Source organism: Bombina bombina, chromosome 2 (assembly GCF_027579735.1).
Source record: "Bombina bombina isolate aBomBom1 chromosome 2, aBomBom1.pri, whole genome shotgun sequence".
In the NCBI taxonomy this organism is placed as follows: Eukaryota; Metazoa; Chordata; class Amphibia; order Anura; family Bombinatoridae; genus Bombina; species Bombina bombina.
The window spans coordinates 953319912-953344141 of record NC_069500.1 but is presented as its reverse complement, the minus strand read 5'-3'; positions in this window follow the sequence as shown (position 1 = coordinate 953344141).

Below are 24230 nucleotides of genomic sequence, written 5' to 3'. Positions count from 1 at the left end.
AACTGATGAATCACAAGCGATCAATTTGGAATTTTAAAGATTAACAATACTTTTACAACAACTAGGATTGGTGGCACTAATTGGCTAGTTTGTGCCTGGCACACAGGCTGCCAGGCAGGAAGAAACTGCAATTCAATTGCACTAGTAGACTGAATATTTGCAGTACAAAAAATTATGATTTTTAATTTTTTTGATACTGTTACAAGAATTATGATTGGTGCCACTAATTGGCTAGTTGGGCCTGGCACACAGGCTGGCAGATATGAGTCGTGGATGGCAGGTAGGGCAGCAATTTAACACAGTATGCTGTATAAGTGACAAAAACACAGGCCTGATAGAAAATTAAGTTAGATTACACTAGCAAAATATTTTAAAATTTTAGATTTTAATATTAAAATTATGTTAAGAAGTGCAATGCATATATGAGTGGTCACACTGGCTGGCTGCTACGTAGGGCAGCAATTAACAACAGTATGCTGTGTAAGTCAGATAGACAGTTAGACACAGGCCTGATAGAAAATAAAATTAGATTACACTAGCATAATGATTTAAAGACTTTTTTGGGGGAATTTGAAGAAAAAGGTTAAGCACGTACATATGAGTCGTGGCTGATAGCCTTGGAAGGGCAGCTATTAAAAACAGTAGGCTCTGTAAGTCAGATACACACACGCCTGATAGAAAATACTATTAGATTACACTAGAAAAATGATTTAAATTATTTTTTTGGGGGGGAAATTAAAAAAATGTTAAACACATATGAGTCGTGGCTCATAGACTAGGGAGGGCAGCAAGTAAACACAGTAGGCTCTGTATGTCAGCAAAACACACAGGCCTGATAGAAAATGATATTAGATTACACTATCAAAAAAATTTAAAAATTTTTTTTATATTTAAATTAAGGTGAAGAAGATATGAGTGGTGGCTGCCTGGCACAGACCAATTAACCAAAAGACTGAAAAAAAATGAGGTATATTAATGCTGAGTGAGCCTGACAGACACAGGCCTGATAGAAAATGTAATTAGATTACACTTGCAAAATTATTATTATTTTTTTTTTTAAGTTAAAAATAATGTTATAAACGGATATTAACACTGGTGGCTGGCACAGAGCAATGAACCAGAGTATATGCTGTGTGACACAGGCCTGATAGAAAATGAAAAAAAATTACACTAGCAAAATAATTAAAATTTTGGTTAGTTAAATTTAAACTAATGTTGTTAGGGAGATATCAGTGGTGGCAGTAATCACAGCATATGCTGTGAGCCTTAAACACACAGGCTGAAAGCCAGGCAAATGCTAATAAAAATACGAAAAAAAAAAAAAACGGCATGAAATATAGCCCTAAAAAGGGCTTTTTGGGGTGCTGTCCTTGCAGCAGAGATGAGTGGAGTCCTTCTGGACTGTAGTGGACACTAAATACACTAGCCTAGCTATGTATTTCCCTATAATGTCAGGAGCACAAACACAACACGTCCTCTCACTAAGAAAGCAAGGTCGTTATGAGTCTAAAATGGCGGCTTCCGAGTAGCTGGGAGGGTCTGTGAGGGAGTGTCTGATGTTGATTGGCTCTAATGTGTCAGACGGCTGTGACATACAGGGTCAAAGTTTCCTCAATGATGACACATAGGGGGCGGATCGAACATCGCCATATGTTCACCCGCAGCCGCGAACGCGAACAAGCTATGTTCGCTGTGAACCTTTCGCGGGCGAACAGTTCGGGACATCACTATCTGCGAGGTCTTTAATAAATCTGCCCCATGGTCTGGTTTTACAGCATTTTAAACAGATAGCCGACAGTGCATAGTATATTTGTATCTTGTTTACACATTACAAGCTATCACTGGATGTCTGAGCAGACACACTGGACCATATGTACAAAGACGTCATTTGGTTTGCGAACACTTTGCCCCAGGTGACTTGAAAGGTGAAAGAAATGTCATAGTTGTAGGAAGATTAGGTAGATGTTAGTTATAAGTAGGACATCATTTTTACTTTAACATTAAACCGATTGTTTCTTGTGGAGTGATCGCTTTAAGAGCTTGTATACTACAATGGCTTTTTTTTCTTCTGTTTACTCATTTTACATTTTGTTAATGATAACAAAAAACCATTACAATTTCTGTTTTTCAAAGCATTCATACTTTACAGCATTTTTTTCACACATGCCTATAATGTATATACAGTATATATAACCCCTTAGCGACCAACATACCCCTTAATGAAGCTGTGCTAGTACTGTATGCCTCACTTCTGGAGGCATGCATATATAGCACAGTCTTGCCATCATCGGCAAGACCTGCGCTATTTCAGACGCATGTGAAGACCGCCGATGTACAGGGTACCTCAGTGGCCGTTAAAGTGATATATATTTATAACCGCTAGGACAAAATAATGTGGCTTACTAATAAGCAGGAGAAACCAATTACTAACAAGTAGAAGGAGAAACCAGCTGTTTGTAAGATGAGGATACCGCAAGCTGAGCACTGAGAGTGCACAGTCTGGTTTACTCAACTGGAGTGCTGCAGCATTTTTGAGTAATACAGGGAGTGCAGAATTATTAGGCAAATGAGTATTTTGACCACATCATCCTCTTTATGCATGTTGTCTTACTCCAAGCTGTATAGGCTCAAAAGCCTACTACCAATTAAGCATATTAGGTGATGTGCATCTCTGTAATGAGAAGGGGTGTGGTCTAATGACATCAACACCCTATATCAGGTGTGCATAATTATTAGGCAACTTCCTTTCCTTTGGCAAAATGGGTCAAAAGAAGGACTTGACAGGCTCAGAAAAGTCAAAAATAGTGAGATATCTTGCAGAGGGATGCAGCACTCTTAAAATTGCAAAGCTTCTGAAGCGTGATCATCGAACAATCAAGCGTTTCATTCAAAATAAAAAAGTCAAGCGTGCAGCTGCCACTTGCCACCAGTTTGGCCATATTTCAGAGCTGCAACATCACTGGAGTGCCCAAAAGCACAAGGTGTGCAATACTCAGAGACATGGCCAAGGTAAGAAATGCTGAAAGACGACCACCACTGAACAAGACACACAAGCTGAAACGTCAAGACTGGGCCAAGAAATATCTCAAGACTGATTATTCTAAGGTTTTATGGACTGATGAAATGAGAGTGAGTCTTGATGGGCCAGATGGATGGGCCCGTGGATGGGACCAATTACTAACAAGTAGAAGGAGAAACCAGCTGTTTGTAAGATGAGGATACCGCAAGCTGAGCACTGAGAGTGCACAGTCTGGTTTACTCAACTGGAGTGCTGCAGCATTTTTGAGTAATACAGGGAGTGCAGAATTATTAGGCAAATGAGTATTTTGACCACATCATCCTCTTTATGCATGTTGTCTTACTCCAAGCTGTATAGGCTCAAAAGCCTACTACCAATTAAGCATATTAGGTGATGTGCATCTCTGTAATGAGAAGGGGTGTGGTCTAATGACATCAACACCCTATATCAGGTGTGCATAATTATTAGGCAACTTCCTTTCCTTTGGCAAAATGGGTCAAAAGAAGGACTTGACAGGCTCAGAAAAGTCAAAAATAGTGAGATATCTTGCAGAGGGATGCAGCACTCTTAAAATTGCAAAGCTTCTGAAGCGTGATCATCGAACAATCAAGCGTTTCATTCAAAATAAAAAAGTCAAGCGTGCAGCTGCCACTTGCCACCAGTTTGGCCATATTTCAGAGCTGCAACATCACTGGAGTGCCCAAAAGCACAAGGTGTGCAATACTCAGAGACATGGCCAAGGTAAGAAATGCTGAAAGACGACCACCACTGAACAAGACACACAAGCTGAAACGTCAAGACTGGGCCAAGAAATATCTCAAGACTGATTATTCTAAGGTTTTATGGACTGATGAAATGAGAGTGAGTCTTGATGGGCCAGATGGATGGGCCCGTGGCTGGATTGGTAAAGGGCAGAGAGCTCCAGTCCGACTCAGACGCCAGCAAGGTGGAGGTGGAGTACTGGTTTGGGCTGGTATCATCAAAAATGAGCTTGTGGGGCCTTTTCGGGTTGAGGATGGAGTCAAGCTCAACTCCCAGTCCTACTGCCAGTTTCTGGAAGACACCTTCTTCAAGCAGTGGTACAGGAAGAAGTCTGCATCCTTCAAGAAAAACATGATTTTCATGCAGGACAATGCTCCATCACACGCATCCAAGTACTCCACAGCGTGGCTGGCAAGAAAGGGTATCAAAGAAGAAAATCTAATGACATGGCCTCCTTGTTCACCTGATCTGAACCCCATTGAGAACCTGTGGTCCATCATCAAATGTGAGATTTACAAGGAGGGAAAACAGTACACCTCTCTGAACAGTGTCTGGGAGGCTGTGGTTGCTGCTGCACGCAATGTTGATGGTGAACAGATCAAAACACTGACAGAATCCATGGATGGCAGGCTTTTGAGTGTCCTTGCAAAGAAAGGTGGCTATATTGGTCACTGATTTGTTTTTGTTTTGTTTTTGAATGTCAGAAATGTATATTTGTGAATGTTGAGATGTTATATTGGTTTCACTGGTAAAAATAAATAATTGAAATGGGTATATATTTGTTTTTTGTTAAGTTGCCTAATAATTATGCACAGTAATAGTCACCTGCACACACAGATATCCCCCTAAAATAGCTATAACTAAAAGCAAACTAAAAACTACTTCCAAAACTATTCAGCTTTGATATTAATGAGTTTTTTGGGTTCATTGAGAACATGGTTGTTGTTCAATAATAAATTTAATCCTCAAAAATACAACTTGCCTAATAATTCTGCACTCCCTGTAGTTTATCTACTCATGACACATCTTTCCTACTGGGGTCACCTATGCCATGCTGTGTTTGATTGTGTGGTCGATAAGCTGATTGGTCTTTGCAAGAAGAATGCTACCTTTGGGACTAATTGAGAGGACTTTAGCTTGCCTCAGTGGAAAGACAGACTATATATATATTTTTTATTATAAATATATATTATATTTTTATTTTCTCTTTTGTGATTTAGTAAGGCCACCCTATTTCTTGTTTCCTACTGGGAACTAATTGGTATATTCTAACCCTTTGAAAACATTAATTTATTTATAAAAATGTTGCAATCTCAAATTTTTCTGGCCCCTTTAACCACCTTTATGCTAGTTTCATGCCCAAAGTGAGACCTCAGATTGTGTGTTAGATCCCTATAGCCTCCATTAGGCCAGTTTTATGCTAAAGTGAGATGTCCAATCAGGCAAATAATAACTGCAGTCACTTGCTTTCAGTTGCCATTGGTGCAGCAGCTCTCCACATAGGGATTTGAAGGAAAAGAGTAACGAGAGCACATAGCCTTGCTGTTACATCTTCATAGCAGCCAGGCAGGTAAAGCAAAGGAAAGGAGCTCTGCAAGTCATTGGAAGATAGAGTAGCATCAGCAGTAACAAGAATATTCAAGGTGGGCTGTGGGTGGTATGTGAACCCATCTGCTGTTGCAAACCTTGGTGCTTTGTATCTGTATACAGTACTTATTATTGCCAACTCTTAAACGTAAATCTGTATAAGAAGAGCCTATTTATTCCCCAGTACAGTTTCCAGCTATAAAAATAAGATAATACATGAAGATGTCTAATCTTTATGTGTATATGGATATGTATTACATAGTCTTATCACATGACTTTTCTTTAAGGCAGACCTAGGCACTCGTCTACATTGTCTAATGAAAATTCTAGCCTCATCTGCGGCAAAACACGCTATCATTTGATACATTAAATAAGTAAGCAAAGCTTGGAAATTTAAGCTGTTTGACTTCAGATCGCAAGAAGTGTGCCACTTGAAATTATAGCGTGTTGTTGACACATGATCATATTATCCTTGACATGACTCTAAACAATAAATTCAAAAGAGTTAGTTTTTTTTTTTTTTTTTTTTAAAGTCAAACTTATTTGTGAAATTCTGTATATTTTGGGTTTCCAAAACAAAACGAACATGCAAGTCTCTGTAACAGAGCGTCTCTTTGGGGCATAGGATAGGTCATCTGTAAAGAAACTCTTGGGATTTGTAAATTTATTTCAGATGGCAGAACTGTACGTTTTACTATTTTTAACAAGTATATGAAATAGATTAATTTATGATTGTCATTTGTAAACTAACAACACATTAAAAGTGCTCTTTGTAAATGTAATCTGTATTTTTTTATAATCTTTTAAATGTAATGTTTGAAGCAAAAATGTGAGACTGCTTTTTTGTTTGTCTCTTTCTAAAAACCTGATAGTTCTTATGCATAAAGATAGATTACTAACAATGCTTTGCTGACATTTAAGTCATTCACGTGCTTAGTGGTGCAGGTTTATTTATTTTTTTCTTTCTTTTAAACTTTCCTGATGGGTCAAATGCAAAAGAACTACTGTGTGACATTCACTATATCTTCTGAGCCCAAGCCTGCAAAGTGAGTGTTTCGTTGTTTCAGGTATCGTCTAGGGACTGGGCAAAAGGCTTTTTGCAGTTAACCCAATCCCGTGACCTGTTCTACATTGTCTTTGATTTGAAGGAAGTTTAGTTAACTACCATCTTGGATGATTCCATTAAAGGGAATCAAGTTCACTTGCAATGTGGAGGTAAAACAATTCCTATTTGGCTTTAAAAAAATGCAGAAAAAAAAATCTCCTTGAAAGACACTTTTGTGGTCTGGTCACAATCTCTTATTACAATAGTAAGGTTTTTAAGCCTTCGAGAAACTCCCTTCTGCCAGACTTTGACTCCTAAATATAAAAGTAAACATACTTTTTAATGTACACCCACTAACACATATATTCACACATATAGTCATGATCGAGCAAAAACTTTTTAAAGGGACAGTCTAGGCCAAAATAGACTTTCATGATTCAGATAGAGCATGTAATTTTAAACAATTTTCCAATTTACTTTTATCACCAATTTTGCTTTGTTCTCTTGGTATTCTTAGTTGAAAGCTTAACCTAGGAGGTTCATATGCTAATTTCTTAGACCTTGAAGCCCACCTCTTTCAGATTGCATTTTAACAGTTTTTCACAACTAAAGGGTGTTAGTTCACGTATTTCATATAGATAACACTGTGCTCGTGCACGAGAAGTTATCTGGGAGCAGGCACTGATTGGCTAGACTGCAAGTCTGTCAAAAGAACTGAAAAAAGGGGCAGTTTGCAGAGGCTTAGATACAAGATAATCACAGAGGTTAAACGTATATTATTATAAATGTGTTAGTTATGCAAAACTGGGAAATGGGTAATAAAGGGATTATCTATCTTTTAAAACAATAAAAATTCTGGTGTAGACTGTCCCTTTAAATAATATATATATATATATATATACAGTATATTTATATAGTTTTGTCTGATATGGATTTGTGTCCTCGATATAGCATTTTGAAGATTTATTTTAAAATATCAAGTGTGGGGCTATTATTTCTTTATATATATATATATATATATATATATATATATATATATATATATATACAGTATATATATATATATATATATATATATATATATATATATATATATATATATATACAATATATATATATACATACACACATGTATATACTCCACTAAATAAATAAGATTTTTGTGAAAATTAGTGTGGTCATATCAGTGATTTTATATATATAAATGGCTTCTTCAGGAGACTGTTGTTATCATGCTGAAAAATAAAACCATTCCCAATCAGGCACTTTCCAGAAGGAATGGCAAGATTAATAAAATCCTGTCTGTGCTTTTCAGCATTCATGAGCCCATCAATTCAGACAATATCGCCAACACCACTGGCAGAAATGCAGCCCCAAACCAGGACAGACCCTCCACCATGTTTCACTGAAGGCCACAAATACTCATTCTTCCATCCTTCCGAGAAAGTAGTTTCTTGGCTGCTACCCTTCCACAAAAACCATTCCTCATCAAGCTTCTTCGGACTGTAGATGGGTCAACTTGGCATCCCGATGAAGCTGCCAGATGCTGAGCCAGGTCCTTGCTAGACTTCTTTCTGTCTCTCAAAGAAGAAACTCTGAGAAACTTCTCATCAGATTTTGAAAGTTTTCTTGGCCTTCCAGTCCTTTTTTGTCCTTGACCTCTCCTGATTCTTCAAATTTCTTTATAACAGCTTGAATACCTCATCTTGAGTATCCAGTTTGTTTGCTGATTTCCCTTTGAGAGTGGCCTTGTTGATGCAAAGTATTATTTTATGTCTGTCAAATTCTGTGATCTTTGGGATTTGGAATGGAATGATGTGATTGAAAGTTGGTCTCATACCACATGTGTATGTAATGCTCAAGCATGTCTTGCACAAACCTAGTGTAATAGACCTTTTTCACAGCAGTCATTTTGACATGAAATAGTAGGACAAATACAGGTGTTAGCAATGACATTAATTGGGGTTCGATTACATCTAGGTTTACGAGAGTCAGGTTCCTGCTATTGCTCAAGTGTAAGGGGAGGTCACACTAAATACTTTAAATACACTTTAGCCCATAAAAGCTGTTTTCTTTCATGTAATTGGCAAGAGTCCATGAGCTAGTGACGTATGGGATATACAATCCTACCAGGAGGGGCAAAGTTTCCCAAACCTCAAAATGCCTATAAATAACCCTCACCACACCCTCAATTCAGTTTTACAAACTTTACCTCCTATGGAGGTGGTGAAGTAAGTTTGTGCTAAGATTTCTACGTTGATATGCGATTCTCAGCATTTTGAAGCTCGATTCCTCTCAGAGTACAGTGAATTTCAGAGGATGTGAAGGGACTATCACCTATTGAATGCAATGGTTTTCCTCGCGGGAGATCTATTTCATAGGTTCTCTGTTATCGGTCGTAGAGATTCATCTCCTACCTCTCTTATTCAGATCGACGATATACTCTCATATTCCATTACCTCTACTGATAACTGTTTCAGTACTGGTTTGGCTATCTGCTATATGTGGATGGGTGTCTTTCAGTAAGTATGTTTTCATTACTAAGACACTCTCAGCTATGGTTTGGCACTTTATGCATTAATATAAAGTTCTAAATATATGTATTTGCCATGAATCAGGTTTATGTATATTACCTTTTGCAGACTATCAGTTTCATATTTGGGAAAAAACATATTTAGGAAAATATTTTTCTTACCTGGGGTATATTCTTTTTTCAATTGACTACTTTTTCATTAAATTCCGCAGGCAAAATTAGGCTTGCGAGGGCGCAAAATGCCAAAGTTTATTGCGTCATTCTTGGCGCAAGATTTATTTTTGGCGCAAAGGTTCGTCCGATGATGCAAATTCGTCATTTTGGACATCTTAGTTGACGCCGAGTTCCTTGCACAAGGTTGCGTCTACAATGACGCGAGTGTGTCATTTCCGGATGTTATTAGTGCCAAAAAAATTTTAGTTTGCATTGTGTGTCATACTTGTCGCCATATAATTTCATTATTTAATACCCCATTCCTATATGCCTCTTGCCTATTTCTATGTCAGAGGGCTATGCTATTGCATTTTTACCCCATTCCTGAAGCCATATAAGGAAATTGATAATTTTGCTTTATATGTTGCTTTTTCTTTTACATTTGCAAGGTGTCTCAATCTGATCCTGTCTCAGAAACCACTGTTGGAACCCTGCTGCCTGATAACAGTTCTACCAAAGCTAAGTGCATTTGTTGTAAATTTGGGGAGATTATGGCCTCTAGTTATCAAGCCATCAACCTCAAATACGCTGGAATTCCGCAGCGTATTTGTGGCGAGGCTGATTCGCCTAAGTTATCAAGCCCTACACACCGGCAAAAATAGAATATAGTGACGTAAGCTTCGATCCGCCGGACTCAGTCCAACACAGATCGATTCTTACATCACTCCACATGTTCCAATCACAAGTTCGGCACAATCTGACTACTTTTGGGAGTTATCAAAAAACTAGCAGGTACGCTAGGCACTTTTCCTGCCCAGCGTACCTGGTTTTCAATCCGCCGCCCTTGGAGGTGGCAGATCCCATATGAATCAATGGGAGTCTGACCATAGCGAAAGTTCATGTTCGCTGCTGCCCGACATCCCATTGATTCCTATGGGAGATGTCTGCACCTAACACCCTAACATGTACCCCGAGTCTAAACACCCCTAATCTGCCCCCTACACCGCCGCCACCTATATTAAACATGCTAACCCCTAAACCGCTGCTCCCAGACCCCGCTGCAACTATAATAAATATGTTAACCCCTAAACCGCCGCTCCCGGACCCAGCCGCAACTATAATAAATATATTAACCTCTAAACCGCTGCTCCCGGACCCCGCCGCCACCTATAATAAATTTATCAACCCCTATCCTGCCCCCCCTACACCGCCGCAACCTATAATAAAATTATTAACCCCTAAACCTAAGTCTAACACTAACCCTAACACCCCCCTATCTTAAATATTAATTAAATAAATCTAAATAAATATTACTCTTATTGAATTAATTATTCCTATTTAAAACTAAATACTTACCTATAAAATAAACCCTAAGATAGCTACAATATTACTAATAATTATATTGTAGCTATTTTAGGATTTATTTTTATTTTACAGGCAAATTTAAATTTATTTTAACTAGGTAGAATAGCTATTAAATAGTTATTAACTATTTAATAGCTACCTAGATAAAATCCCTCGGAATTAAGGTAGGAAAATCTGATTGGCTGATGCAATCAGCCAATCAGATTCAAGTTCAATCCAATTGGCTGATCCAATCAGCCAATCAGATTGAGCTCACATTCTATTGGCTGTTCCGATCAGCCAATAGAATGCAAGCTCAATCTGATTGGCTGATTGCATCAGCCAATCAGATTTTTCCTACCTTAATTCCGATTGGCTGATTTCCTACCTTAATTCCGATTGGCTAATTTTGTATTTCTTTTATCTAGGTAGTTATTAAATAGTTAACTATTTAATAACTATTGTACTTAGTTAAAATAAATACAAAGTTACCTGTAAAATAAATATAAATCCTAAAATAGCTACAATGTAATTATTAATTACATTGTAGCTATATTAGGGTTTATTTTATGGTAAGTATTTAGTTTTAAATAGGAATAATTTATTTAATGATAGTGTTAGTGTTAGGTGTAATTGAAACTTAGGTTAGTTTTTATTTTACAGGCAAATTTGACTTTATTTTATCTAGGTAGGTAGCTATTCAATAGTTAATAACTATTTAATAGCTATTGTACCTAGTTAAAATAAATTTAAAGTTGCCTGTAAAATAAAAATAAATCCTAAAATAGCTACAATATAATTATTAGTAATATTGTAGCTATATTAGGTTTATTTTATAGGTAAGTATTTAGTTTTAAATAGGAATAATTAATTTAATAAGAGTAATATTTATTTAGATTTATTTAATTAATATTTAAGATAGGGGGATGTTAGGGTTAGTGTTAGACTTAGGTTGAGGGGTTAATAATTTTATTATAGGTTGCGGCGGTGTAGGGGGGGCAGGATAGGGGTTGATAAATTTATTATAGGTGGCGACGGTGTAGGGGGGGCAGGATAGGGGTTGATACATTTATTATAGGTGGTGACGGTGTAGGGGGGGCAGATTAGGGGTTAATAAGTTTAATATAGGTGGCGGCGGGACCTGGGAGCGGCGGTTTAGGGGTTAAACAATTTATTTAGTTGTGGCGGCGTCCGGGATCCGCAGGATAGGGGTTAATAAGTTTATTATAGATGGCGGCGGTATAGCGGGGGCAGGATAGGGGTTAATAGGTAATATGTAGGTGGCGGCGGGGTCCGGGAGCGGCGGTTTAGGGGTTAATACATTTATTATAGTTGCGGCGGGGTCTAGGAGCGGCAGTTTAGGGGTTAATAACTTTATTTAGTTGCGGGGGGCTCCGGGGGCGCCGGTATAAGGGGTAGAACAGTGTAGTTTAATGTGGGTGCTTAGTGACAGCTTATCAATAAAGCTGGGAAAAAGCCGAAGAACAGCGAGATCGGATGAGTGATAACTATCACAGTCCGCTGCTCATCGCCCCGTACTTGGTGCGCGGCTTTTTGACAGCTTTTTTGCTAACTTTGGCGAACGTATTCAGGTCCGCGGCGGCGATGTGAGGTGAGCTTAGGCGGGCGTATTGGGGCCGGCGAAGGCAGGTAAGTAGAAGGCTTGATAACTAGAGGCCTATATCTCTAGCTGTGGAATGTAATAGTTGTCATAATAAGCTTTTTTTTAATTTATTTTTTATATTTTTATTGAGGCAAACAAACCGATACAACAATTGTAAAATGAAGGATAACATCTCAAGAACAATAATACAAGTCCGTAGTCTTATACAATAATATCTCATTAAGCAAGACTTTAGCCAAGACACAATATTACCCTTCATCAATGCCTCTTATTTTAATGGTTAAACTCTCTAGCGTCTCCAATGTACTAGAGATCCGCTCAGGGGATCTGATAACTGGGGCCTATTTGAAGACATATTTCAAGACTTCAAAGAGTCCTCATCATTAGTTAGGTAAACCAAGAGGGGTGCAAGCTTTTTCTAATCTTAGTTGAATTGCATGTAAACATTGTAAACTTTTATACAGGCACAGCAAACAAGGTAAGGCATATTGAAATGGTACAAGACAAACTCATTGGATGGCAGATGACTGCACCACACTTTGTTTTTATACTTCATTGTGTTGTCCATGTCAGTCAGATCCACTGGAGGGACCATAGAATTCAAGGATCATGATAGGACACGTAGATTGAAGTCAAATATCCACAGTGAACATCAAACTCACAAACTGGCAAAACTTTTAATTCCAGAACTAAGATGTGGAAAAATTATACTTAGTATTAATGAGTATTATAGTAGGGCCCGAAGAGCAAACCTAGGCACTTCGGGCAGGGCAGAGGCTACTTAACTCTGCCATAAATTGCATACCAGTACCTCCTGGTAGTGGCTTTATTACTAGTATGGAGCGCTTTTGTTAGCATATTATTTGAGGAGGGCCTATGAGAGAGATAAACCTGTGCAAATAAGTGGGGAAGAAGCTGCATTACTTGAGGAAAAAAGAAGGTATCTCAGAAGTAGTAGGCCAAAATAGAGACTCACACATTATGCTCCTGTCTCCTTCAACAAAGCTCCATCTGTAAGTAGTTGGGTGTGGAGGCATAAATGCTAGTATAGTAGTAGAACATAAACAGTACAGGAAATTGTATAGGGTCTGACATAAAATCTTCATCTTAACCAAGCCTAGAGTCTATATCAAAGCAAGCAGTTCACTTTATATATACCTCCGATTCAAAACTAGACGCCTAATTACAGTGAGTATTGCTGTTCAGCATAAATATATAAAGCTCTCCCCAAATATCGATCTCTCTAGCATGCATATATTCCTGAATCACATGAGTATCTAAATCATGCCAGGCAGGTTTGAGACGGTATAATATTAGGCTGGTATGAAATCAGCATATCCAGGGAAGCTTTGCAGGATGCCTACATAATACAGTGATCTAGGAGCTGTATACAGAACACGCAATAGAAACAATATTGACATTAGGGTCCCCTCTGTATCGAATGCTCCCATAATGTTCTTAAATAAGCTAAACCCTAGCAAATATACCACCCATACAGGAGACCACATGTAAACATATACATATAACAGTAGTATACAGGGAGTGCAGAATTATTAGGCAAGTTGTATTTTTGAGGATTAATTTTATTATTGAACAACAACCATGTTCTCAATGAACCCAAAAAAACTCATTAATATCAAAGCTGAATATTTTTGGAAGTAGTTTTTAGTTTGTTTTTAATTTTAGCTATTTTAGGGGGATATCTGTGTGTGCAGGTGACTATTACTGTGCATAATTATTAGGCAACTTAACAAAAAACAAATATATACCCATTTCAATTATTTCTTTTTACCAGTGAAGCCAATATAACATCTCAACATTCAAAAATATACATTTCTGACATTCAAAAACAAAACAAAAACAAATCAGTGACCAATATAGCCACCTTTCTTTGCAAGGACACTCAAAAGCCTGCCATCCATGGATTCTGTCAGTGTTTTGATCTGTTCACCATCAACATTGCATGCAGCAGCAACCACAGCCTCCCAGACACTGTTCAGAGAGGTGTACTGTTTTCCCTCCTTGTAAATCTCACATTTGATGATGGACCACAGGTTCTCAATGGGGTTCAGATCAGGTGAACAAGGAGGCCATGTCATTAGATTTTCTTCTTTTATACCCTTTCTTGCCAGCCACGCTGTGGAGTACTTGGACGCGTGTGATGGAACATTGTCCTGCATGAAAATCATGTTTTTCTTGAAGGATGCAGACTTCTTCCTGTACCACTGCTTGAAGAAGGTGTCTTCCAGAAACTGGCAGTAGGACTGGGAGTTGAGCTTGACTCCATCCTCAACCCGAAAAGGCCCCACAAGCTCATCTTTGATGATACCAGCCCAAACCAGTACTCCACCTCCACCTTGCTGGCGTCTGAGTTGGACTGGAGCTCTCTGCCCTTTACCAATCCAGCCACGGACCCATCCATCTGGCCCATCAAGACTCACTCTCATTTCATCAGTCCATAAAACCTTAGAAAAATCAGTCTTGAGATATTTCTTGGCCCAGTCTTGACGTTTCAGCTTGTGTGTCTTGTTCAGTGGTGGTCGTCTTTCAGCCTTTCTTACCTTGGCCATGTCTCTGAGTATTGCACACCTTGTGCTTTTGGGCACTCCAGTGATGTTGCAGCTCTGAAATATGGCCAAACTGGTGGCAAGTGGCATCTTGGCAGCTGCACGCTTGACTTTTCTCAGTTCATGGGCAGTTATTTTGCGCCTTGGTTTTGCCACACGCTTCTTGCGACCCTGTTGACTATTTTGAATGAAACGCTTGATTGTTCGATGATCACGCTTCAGAAGCTTTGCAATTTTAAGAGTGCTGCATCCCTCTGCAAGATATCTCACTATTTTTGACTTTTCTGAGCCTGTCAAGTCCTTCTTTTGACCCATTTTGCCAAAGGAAAGGAAGTTGCCTAATAATTATGCACACCTGATATAGGTGTTGATGTCATTAGACCACACCCCTTCTCATTACAGAGATGCACATCACCTAATATGCTAAATTGGTAGTAGGCTTTCGAGCCTATACAGCTTGGAGTAAGACAACATGCATAAAGAGGATGATGTGGTCAAAATACTCATTTGCCTAATAATTCTGCACTCCCTGTACATTACAGTTAATTAAACAGTTAAGTACTCAGGAGCTAACATAGTACACTTTTTTTATTGTAGGTTTTAAAAGGGGGCATCTAGCAGGGAAAACAAGGCATGATACTGCTCAAAGTTTATATTTACTGAAAGACTGAGAAATAAAGTACCCATCGGCATGAAATAGCTGTCAGATTGGAGTCTCATAGTCAATGATAACAAATAACAATGCTGACTATAGGAAAATAACATACTGCAAATAACAACTCAGACAGAACAAATAATATGTTGAGACTATGTACAAAAAAAAAGGCCACACAGTTCGCCATGGTCAAGGGGGTGTTGAGATTATCCCACACCTAATGAATGAAATGAAAGTAGGCAATGTATGGTTTGTCGCTGTGAAACCAACACACCACCAAGTCGTAGGGCTGCAGATTGGACAAAATGTCCAGATACAGCTAGGCAGACACTCTCCTGAAAATTTCGATACAGGTCCAGCTGTGTGCAACCAAGGTAATTGGACACAGTCTTCAGTAATCTGGAGGAGAGATGAGGGACGCTGCGCCATGACCAACCACACAGAAATGTAAAAAATAATAAAGGAACATCAGTAATAAGGCTGCTGCGCAACAAATCAGTATAGTCAAGTCCACAATACAGCGTATCACATAACCCAGCACAAAGCTCACAGACCTAGCCTACTCTAGTTTTTGCCAAGACTGCAGCATACGTGTCGGTCAAGCTAACCTTTGTGAGTGGGGCTCCTATACATCTTTGCGCAGCAAATGGTTCAATGAGGATTGACAGGTGCAGTAAATCCAGCAGTCCCTTAAACAGAGAGGTACACGGTCCCCGAAATCCTCTTTGTCTTGTAGGTATCTGAGACTTCCCTTGAACAAGTCTCTTTGTGGACCCATGATAGTCCGGTTGCTGTACTGACCTTTTTTAGCTACGGCTCCAGTTACCCTGCATGACAGAAAGATCACCTTGGTGTGTGCTCGCCTACTGCGTGTCTCAGTCTGAGTAATCCGCCGTTCCGCTGTAATCACTCTGCTAAGTAAGGCATTTGCTGCAAGATGGGAGGTTGTATCTTCAGAGCCGCAGTTCTCATCTTGTATTGCCTCTTGGTGATTATGGCTCTTAATGATTAACTCAATGCGCTGCTCTAGTCTGCTGTAATGATCCCGCAATAGCTTTTCTAGCGCCCCCCACGTTAGATTATGGGCACGGTCCATAGCCATTAGGTAGGGTTAGAAAGCGGTCTACGGCAGAATGGTGTCAGAATATGCAGTAGGAACTTCCCTTAGTACTCTGTATGCGGCCCCTTAACCCAGGTGGCCAGGGGGGGGGAGACGTCAAGTTCATGTGAGTAGGCCGCAGCCCTCCCAGTGCAAAGGTATAACGACCTGTAATATGGCTAAAAATAGATTCCTGCAGCTCGCCCTGAGCTCATACTTCCATTAAGAGGAATCACTGCTGTAGATGATGTCCTCAAATAGCAAAATTCAGCAGATTATTAAAATTTCCTGAGGAGCTGCAAAGAATGCGTCCTTCCATGTTAGCTGCTTGGCCACGCCCCCTCATGATAAGCTTTTACATGCAGAGAATGGTGTCTATCAGTAATAGTACAATGCCTGTTGTTCCTTCAACATCTAATGTACATGATATACCTGTGAATATAATTTTTTTTTATTGCTGATGCGATTCAGAAGGCTTTGTCTGCCATCCCGCCTTCTAATAAACGTAAAAGGTCTTTTAAAACTTCTCATAAAGTTGATGAAATTTCAAATGACCGACAATATACTGAATTATTCTCCTCTGATGAGGATCTATCTGATTCATAAGATCCTTCCTCAGATATTGACACTGACAAATCTACTTATTTATTTAAAATGGATTATATTCATTCCTTGTTAAAGAGGTGTTGATTACATTGGATATTGAGGAAACTAATCCTCTTGATATTAAAACTAGTAAATGTTTAAATTCTGTTTATAAACCTCCTGTGGTTACTCCAGAGGTTTTTCCAGTTCCTGATGCTATTTCTGATATGATTTCTAAGGAATGGAATAGGCCTGGTACTTATCTTATTCTTTCTTCAAGGTTTAAAAAATCTTATCCTTTTGCCAGCAGTTAGATTGGAGTTTTGGGAAAAGATCCCAAAAGTTGATGGGGCTATTTCTACTCTTGCTAAACGTACTACTATTCCTATGGAAGATAGTACTTCTTTTAAAGACCCTTTAGATAGGAAACTTGAATCTTATCTAAGGAAAGCTTATTTATATTCTGGCTATCTTCTCAGGCCTGCCATTTCTTTATTTGATGTTGCAGCTGCATCAACTTTTTGGTTGGAAAGTTTAGGGCCACAGGAATTGGATCCTGATTTGTCTAGCATTGTTCGCTTGCTTCAACATGCTAATCATTTTATCTGTGATGCCATTTTTGATATCATCAAAATTGATGTTAAATCTATGTCCTTAGCTATTTTAGCTAGAAGAGCTCTGTGGCTCAAATATTGAAATGCTGACATGGTATCTAATCTAGATTACTATCTCTTTCTTTCCAAGGTAATAAGTTATTTGGTTCTCAGTTGGATTAGATTATTTAAACTGTCACTGGGGGGAAGGTAGTTTTTTGCCTCAGGATAAAAGACCTAAGGGTAAATCTAAAGCTTCTAACCGTTTTCGTTCCTTTTGACAAAATAAGGAACAGAAATCTAATCCTTCCCCAAAAGAATCTGATTCCAATTGAAAACCTTCTTCTAGTTGGAGTAAAGAAACCAAAGTCATCCCCCAAGTCTGCATGAAGGTGCGGCCCTCATTCCTGCTCAGCTGGTAGGGGGCAGATTAAGATTCTTGCAAAACATTTGGGCAGATTCTGTCCAAAATCAATGGATTCAGAGTAAGACCTCCTGTGAGAAGATTTTTTTCTCTCTCACATCCCAGCAAATCCAGTAAAGGCTCAGGCTTTTCTGAAGTGTGTTTTTAGACCTAGAGCTTTCAGGGGTAATCATACCAGTTCCGTTTCAGGAACAGGATCTGGGGTTTTATTCAAATCTATTCATTGTCCCAAAGAAAGAAAATTAATTCAGGCCAGTTCTGGAACTGACAATTTTGAATTGTTATGTAAGAGTGCCAACTTTCAAAATAATGACTATAAAGACTATTCTGCCTTTTGTTCAGCAAGGGCATTATATGTCCACAATAGACTTACAGGATGCATATCTTCATATTCCAATTCATCCAGACCACTATCAGTTTTTGAGATTCTCTTTTCTAGACAAGCATTACAAATTTGTCGCTCTTCCATTTGGCCTAGCAACAGCTCCAAGAATCTTTTCAAAGGTCCTTGGTGCCCTACTCTCTGTAATCAGAGAACGGGGTATTGCAGTGTTTCCTTATTTGGACGATATCTTGGTACTAGCTCAGTCTTTACATTCTGCAAAATCTCACACGGATCAACTATTGTTGTTTCTTCAAAGACATGGTTGGATTTTACCAAAAAGTTCTTTGATTCCTCAGACAAGGGTCACCTTTTTAGGTTTCCAGATAGATTCAGTGTCCATGACTCTGTCTCTAACAGACAAGAGATGATTAAAATTGTTTTCAGCTTCAGTCTCAATCATTCCCTTCAGTAGCTATGTGCATGGAAGTTTTAGGTCTCATTACTGCAGCATCGGACGCAATCCCCTTTGCTCGTTTTCATATGAGACCTCTCCAGCTTTGTATGCTGAACCAATGGTGCAGGGATTATACAAATATATCACAATTAATATCCTTAAATCCCAATGTTCGACTCTCTCTGACTTAGTGGTTAGATCACCATCGTATAGTTCAAGGGGCCTCTTTTGTTCATCAAACCTGGACTGTGATCACAACAGATGCAAGTCTTTCAGGTTGGGGAGCTGTCTGGGAATCTTTGACAGCACAAGGGGTTTGGAATTCTGAAGAGGCGATGTTACCAATCAATATTTTAGAACTCTGTGCTATTTTCAGGGCTCTTCAGGTTTGGTCTCTGTTGAAGAGAGAACCGTTCATTTGTTTTCAGACAGACAATATCACAACTGTGACATATGTCAATCATCAGAGTGGGACTCACAGTCCCCAAGCTATGATAGAAGTATATTGGATACTTGCTTGGGCAGAATCGAGCGCCTGTCTAATTTATGTGGTTCATATCCCAGGTATAGACAATTGGGAAGCGGATTATCTCAGCCATCAGATTTTACATCCGGGGGAGTGGTCGCTCCATCCAGATGTGTTTTCTCAGATTGTTCAGGTCTGGGGTCTTCCAGAAATAGATCTGATGGCTACGAATCTAAACAAGAAACTACCCAGGTGCCTGTCCAGGTCCACGGATCCTCAGGCAGAAGCGGTTGATGCGTTAACAATTCCTTGGTGTTACCAACCTGCTTATATTTTCCTGCCTCTAGTTCTTCTTCCAAGAGTGATCTCCAAAATCATCATGGAACAATTGTTTGTGTTGCTGGTAGCTCCAGCATGGTCTCACAGGTTTTGGTATGCGGATCTTGTTCGGATGTCCAGTTGCCAACCTTGGCCACTTCCATTAAGGCCAGACCTTCTGTCTCAAGGTCCATTTTTCCATCAGGATCTCAAATCATTAAATTTGAAGGTATGGAAATTGAACGCCTAGTGCTTAGTCATAGAGGCTTCTCTGACTCGGTGATTAATACTATGTTACAGGCTCGTAAATCTGTTTCTAGGAAGATTTATTATTGAGTTTTGAAGACTTACATTTCATGGTGTTCTTCTCATAAATTCTCCTGGCATTCTTTTAGAATAACTAGAATTTTACAGTTTCTTCACGATGGTTTGGATAAGGGTTTGTCTGCAAGTTCCTTGAAGGGACAAATCTCTGCTCTTACTGTTTTATTTCACAGAAAGATTGCTAAGCTTCCTGATATTCACTGTTTTGTATGTGCTTTGTTCCATATCAAGCCTGTCATTAAATCAATCTCTCCTCCTTGGGTCTTAATTTGGTTTTGAAGGCTTTACAGGCTCCTCCCTTTGGGCCTATGCATTCTTTGGACATTAAACTACTTTCTTGGAAAGTGTTGTTCCTTTTGGCCATCTCTTCTGCTAGAAGAGTTTCCGAATTATCTGCTCTTTCTTGTGAAACTCCTTTTCTGATTTTCCATCAGGATATGGCAGTTTTGCGGGGTTTAAATTTCTATCTAAGGTTGTGAATTCTAACAACATTAATAGAGAAATTGTTGTCCCTTCTTTGTGTCCTAATCCTAAGAATTCTTTGGAGAGATCCTTACATTCGTTGGATGTGGTAAGAGCTTTGAAATATTATGTTGAAGCTACTAAAGATTTCAGGAAGACTTCTAGTCTATTTGTTATCTTTTCTGGTTCTAGGAAAGGTCAGAAGGCTTCTGCCATTTCCTTGGCATCTTGGATAAAGGGACAGTCTACCGTAGAATTGTTATTGTTTTAAAAGATAGATAATCTCTTTATTACCCATTTCCCAGTTTTGTACAGCAAACATGGTAATATTAATATACTTTTTACCTCTGTGATTATCTTGTATCTAGGAACCTTCTTCCAGCCCCCTGATCACATGACTGTAACTGTTTATTATCTATTGTCTTAAATTAAGCATTGTTTTGTGCTAAATCTTAAATAAGCCCCTGTGCCTGAACACAGTGTTATCTATATGGCCCACGTGTACTTTCTGTCTCTTTGTGTTGAAAAGAGATTTAAAAAGCCTGTGATAAGAGGCAGCCCTCAAAGGCTTAGAAAGTAGCATATGAGCCTACCTATGTTTAGTTTAAACTAAGTATACCAAGAGAAAAAAAATCAAATTTGATGATAAAAGTAAATTGGAAAGTTGATTAAAATTAAAAGTCCTATCTGAATAATGAAAGTTTAATTTATACTAGACTGTCCCTTTAAAGCTTTTGATTCATCAGGCTTATTTGGAGTTGGGTCAGTCCCAGCCTCAGAGAATTACAGCTCATTCTACTAGATCCGTCTCTACTTCGTGGGCTTTTAAGAATGAAGCTTCAGTTGATCAGATTTGCAAAGCAGCAACTTGATCTTCTTTGCATACATTTACTAAATTCTACCGCTTTGATGTATTTGCTTCTTCGGAAGCAGTTTTTGGTAGAAAAGTTTTTTCAGGCAGCTGTTTCAGTTTGATTCCTCTGCTTATATTTAAGTTTTTTCTTTTTATTATGAGAATAAACTTATATTTTGGGTTGTGGATTAATTTTTTTCAGCGGAAAATGGCTGTTATTATTTTATCCCTCCCTCTCTAGTGACTCTTCTGTGGAGTTCCACATCTTGGGTATTACTATCCCATACGTCACTAGCTCATGGACTCTTGCCAATTACATGAAAGAAAACATAATTTATGTAAGAACTTACCTGATAAATTAATTTCTTTCATATTGGCAAGAGTCCATGAGACCCACCCTTTTAATGGTGGTTATGATTTTTTGTATAAAGCACAATTATTTCCAAATTCTTTGTTGATGCTTTTTACTCCTTTCTTTATCACTCCACTACTTGGCTATTCGTTGAACTGAATTGTGGGTGTGGTGAGGGGGTGTATTCATTGGCATTTTGAGCTTTGGGAAACTTTGCCCCTCCTGGTAGGATTGTATATCCCATATGTCACTAGCTCATGGACTCTTGCCAATATGAAAGAAATTAATTTATCAGGTAAGTTCTTACATAAATTGTGTTTTTTTTCTGATTTTTTTCCTGTTTTTTTAATACTGCATATATATATCCTGTATTTTCTGCTTGTATTCTAATAAATAGACTGATAAATAACTATATAAGGTCATTACCATTACTAAAACAACACATCTAATGGTGGCCTAAATCTTGGGTGTGTATGTGTGTAGTGCATTTGGACAACAAAAACAATTCTTATTGTGTACCTTTAATAAATGAAATATTTTTTGTTTAGTAAAATAGTATAAATATAGAAGGATTATGTCCATTAATGACCTCAATGAAGGGCTAGATTACAAGTGAGGCGCAATTGCCTTTTCATGAGTCATTTTCATTCCGCTGATATTACAAGCTGAGCGAAAGCCTTACTGCGATCTCAGAGCTGTGGTTAACTGTTTTCCGGAACTAAAAAGTTGCACAAACCACTTCAAAAATACATTACAAAGTACACTTACACTCATAAATAAACTATTAACCACTAAATCGCCATCCCCACACATTGCAAACACTAAATAGAGCTATTAACCCCTAACCCGCTATCCCCCATATCACAAACTGTCTAAATAGAACTATTAACCCCTAAACCACCCCCCCACATCACAAACTATCTAAATAAACTATTAACCCCTAAACTGCCATCCCCCCACAACGCAAAATAATAAACTAACAGCTAAACTCACTAACCTAATACCCACTAACATAATCCAAATTAAAATACCCCTACATTTACAAAAAGAAATCCTAATTATTTTGAAAAAAAAACTTTCCTGTTAAATTAAATAAAAACCTAATGTTACCTTTAAAAACAAAAAAATAACATTACTAAAAATAAAAAAAAATAACATTACAAAAATAAAAAAAGTCTAAGATTACAGAAAATAAAAAAATAATTACCAAAAAAAATGTAATACTATTCTAATACCCCCCAAAAAAACTAAATGAAAAAAAAGCCCTATTCTAAAAATAAACTACCAAAAAAGGGCCCTCTTTAGGACATTACAACCCCCCCAACCTCCCAAAATAAAAAAAACTAACTAAAAAAAACTAAATTACCAATTGCCCTGAAAATTAATAGGCATTGCCCTTAAAAAGGCATTCAGCTCTTTTGCTGCCCAAAAAATTAAATAAAAAACCTAATCTATAAAATAAAAAACACAACCAAAAAAAAAGCCTAACACTGACCCCCAAATTGGCTCTCACCGATGTTGATGGCGGCGGCGGTTCATCTTCATCACGGCGGCGGTGTTAATGGTAAAATTAATCAGAATTATTTGAAATTATTAATTGCACAAACGCCCATTAGTTAGTATTGTTGAGTAAATGAAAAAACTGAATCCAAACATTCATAATCAAGCATTCATAATCAATATTGAATTAATTAGGTGTTAATTAGCTATCATGTTTTATTTTTATTTTTTGCCTAATTTTTTTCCTCCTATGAAGGCCTTTTAAAATTCTTAGGACAACTATGATACATCTGTTTATTATAGTTTTTAATTTATTTTGTTATTGTTTTTTGTGTGTGCTTGAAACCCAGGAGCAAAAATCCTTCACAAATCTGGAAAGTTCTTTATGTTTCTTGTTTTATAATTATCAAGTGGTATAATTTACTGATTGCATTAGGTTCAAAAGCAATAATAAAGAAATACATAAAAACACCCAAACTGCTGTACAATTTTTTCATATTCAAATTCAAACTTTTTAAAATGTGGGTAAGGTTACCCTCCAGCTGGTATTATACTGACATGGGTGGAATTTTAAAGGTTTTGTTCAATGAAGTTAACAGAGAATAAATATGGAAATAAAGGCCTCGATATAGGGCTAGATTACAAGTGAAGCACAATTTAGCATTTCCGCTCGATCGTATACTACGCTAGACAGAGGCTTTTTGCATGTCAGGTTGAGCTTGTATTACAAATTAAAGTAAAAAGATTAGCTTGAGAGCGTAAACCCGACACACTAAACAAAATAACATTAATCTCTTATCCCATAGACTTCAATTAAAAGAGAATATATACCTATTTATCTATAGGAATATATATTCATGTATAGGCATATGTATTTAAAAAAAAAGCATTATCCTGTATGTGAAGAACATTGAAATGTGAAATAGGTACAGTAAAAATTCAGTAAAACACATAAATACATATGTAAATGATACAAACCAATACTTTAAACACAATATTCCAAGAATGTATCTCCTTTTAATGAGGATTGTAACAGTCTCATTGTACAATATAGTTAATTCAATGTTTCCTCAAAAGTAAGAAAAGAAACACATCATAGCGTTATATGGTTGCAACTATCAGATTCCAGATGGACAAAAACAGAACTAGGGTATTTACATTTCAAGAGCTTCAACAGTTCTAGAGT